The 2918-nt window shown below is 39.1% G+C and overlaps 1 pseudogene; it reads right to left on the bottom strand.

Moving 5' to 3' along the window:
• The window catches only part of LOC109240062, an 8328-nt pseudogene extending 5953 nt beyond the window's left edge, over positions 1 to 2375 (bottom strand).
• Between the last annotated feature and the right edge of the window lie 543 nt (positions 2376 to 2918).

Genomic DNA, 2918 nt, shown 5'->3' with positions numbered 1-2918 from the left:
TAATGTGGCGGATCCACTTACAAAAGGCTTAACTAGAGAGGGAGTTGAGAAATCATCTAAGGGAATGGGACTATGGCCGAGGATAAGTCAACATGGCGGTAACTCTACCTAGAATTTTGGATGTTCCGAGATCTAGGTTCAAGGAGCTCAAACAAAGTTGTGATTGACCGGTTCAACATTGTCAAAATAAAATCTTTGGTCCATTCTCGTGATAAAGACAATGTTCAGTAACAAGGATAGAACTTTACACGTTCTTTAATGATTACCTAAGTTTGATGTGGTAGTTATCAAATAGTGTCAATCTAAAGGATTACACGTTTAGGAATCACCTATGTAAGTGTGAAGTGGAAGCCGCTTCAATGAGAATTCTGTAAGGCCAATTCTCTACGCACTTATGAGACCAGGCGGTGTTCATGGCTGAAACGAACACAACAATGAGAACTAAAAGACGGTTAAGGGTTGATTGTGTGACATATGGTTGTCTAGGTATACACTAAAGTTCGACGGTTCAAAGATATCAAATCTACCGATTGACCGAGTATATCCGACATATGTTTACTACGGAAAGTTCAAAGGGAAACCTACTTATCCAGATGCAATTAATCCTTACTTGCAAAATCACATAGCTTTCATCTATAATCTTTCTTGATACAGCCATTCCCATTCATGTGGGGGATTGTTGGACTTTAAGCCATTGGGCTTTAAAGTAGAAGAAGTGTGAATTGAAAATGGAGGGAAATAAAATGGAGGGAAATTGAAAATTTGAAGAAGTGAACTTTTGTCTTGCACTTTGTCCCTCATTGGTGAGGGACAACCACATTTGTGTGCTTATATATAAAATCACTTCTTAAAGCTCATAAAAGGAGTTGAAGAGAATGAACCCTCGCGCCGTCGTCGTCGCTCGGTCGGCTCGGCTTCGGCTTCGGCTTCGGCTTCGGCTTTGGCTTTGGATTTGGAAAACGATCGATAAGATTATTTTTTGGACAAAATTTATTTAATTATTTAATAATTAATTAAATGCCAAATCACTACTGCTGAAGGTTCAAAAAGCCCCTCTTACCGCGGTTCTGCCGCGAGCGCGGCAGGCAGGTTCAGAAGGCTCCTCTGACCGCGGTTCTGCTGCGACCGCGGTAGAACCGCGGCAGGCAGCGTATTCTTCTGAAAAGACACATTTTCCAGACACCTCTTCTGATAATTGCCTATAAATTCTGAGGCAAGGGTCCATTTTCTATATACGAAAAACACTCCAGAACTTCTTTCTTTCTGAATATACTGCATTCTAATTCGCAGTCTCTCTCTCTCAAATTCGTAAGTGTGATTTTGCTCCGATCTTTAAGTTCGTTGGAATCCTGCAGTTTGTATTGCCACTGTTGCAGGAAGGTTTATTCCGTTTTATCCTGGGAGGATTTAATCCATAACCTTGGCAACTTGTGAGGGGGTTAAAATTCCTTAAGGACACACAAGCAAATTGTGGACTCGGAATATTTCTTAAACTCTACTATTTTTCCAGATTTCTTTAATTCTTCTAACAGTTTTGTTTTCCTGATTTTGTATTTTAACACAGTAACGCTGTCAATTAACTTGTTAAAATCCAGGAGGCTGAATTCCTGATCATTCCGGTATCTATCTAAGGGATCTGTTTCCTCACCCCTCCAAATGATATACAGAATTTCACACACCCTTCAAGTGTTCAAGTGAGTTTGTTAAGACAAACTATGATCTTTGGTATTCCATAGCTAAGCTATAGAAAATATTGACCATGTGGAAAAGAAGCACAGAAATCAGCTACTTGCATACAATTCCAGGGTAATCTTCTATTTACGCCATAGCAAAATAAGAAATGCGACTGCATGGGAAATGAGACAAACCTGGACTATCTCCTTCTTTTTGTGAACCTCTCCTTTAGGAAGTGGAACATACTCCTCTGCCTCAAGATCAAATTCTGTGGCAAAAGCATCACTTCTGCCCACTCTTTTAACCGCTCCACTGTTTGATTCAATGTAAATGACATCACCAACAGCTACCTGCACATATATCGTGGAGACAGGAGATATCAACAGAGAAGATTAGGCTCTCTTGCAAAATAAGCGTATATGGGACAGAAGTAAATTAAAGACATACAATTCTCGAAATGCCTTGTGAGAACAAGATTCAATAAGAATGACATGAAAGTTAATGAATTTACTCAAGAGAAAATATGCTTCAATCTAGATTCAAATGTTGGATGTTAAAATAAATTTCATCATTATCCTATTTATTGAACGTATTAACAAATTGATACTTCACTGGCTTACCTTCTCTTTAATTAAGGCATCATATATTATGGGGTCAAGCTTCAATTGTTTGGTACCTTTGACAGTTTTCAATGTTGGGTTTGTTATTTAATAAATAATAACAAAAGAGGTGTGAATGAAAAATGGTGGGAAAAGAAATGGAGGGATGACCCGCGACCCGGTCCGGTCTAGCCCGTTTTTCTTTCCCGGATAAATTTAAATTCGTTTTAAATTTCCCGCAAAAATTTCCAACGGCCATGACTGTTCTGAAAGGTTGCAAACCTCTTCAGAGGATCACACCTGTTCCAACAGTCATGACTGTTCTGAAAGGTTGCAAACCTCTTCAGAGGGTCACACCTGTTCCAACAGTCATGACTATTCTGAAAGGTTGCAAACCTCTTCAAAAACATCACCAAGATGGCTATAAATAGACCTTCAAATCCCAGAATATTTACTTACGAAATTTTCTGAATCTTCTTCTTCTTCTTCTTCTGCACAAAATATTCCAGTGTGTTTTATGACCATCGAGTGGTTCGCCGATCACCAGAGTTTTAGGTACCGATACACTGGTGAGTTAAATCGTTCTATCCTGGGAGGATATATTCCATAACCTCGGGTACTTGAGGGGAATAATTTTCTTAAGGA

The sequence above is a fragment of the Nicotiana attenuata genome, unplaced genomic scaffold (assembly GCF_001879085.1).
Source record: "Nicotiana attenuata strain UT unplaced genomic scaffold, NIATTr2, whole genome shotgun sequence".
Classification (NCBI taxonomy): Eukaryota; Viridiplantae; Streptophyta; class Magnoliopsida; order Solanales; family Solanaceae; genus Nicotiana; species Nicotiana attenuata.
The sequence above is the reverse complement of the archived record's forward strand: the minus strand, read 5'-3'. Positions and strand labels throughout refer to the sequence as shown.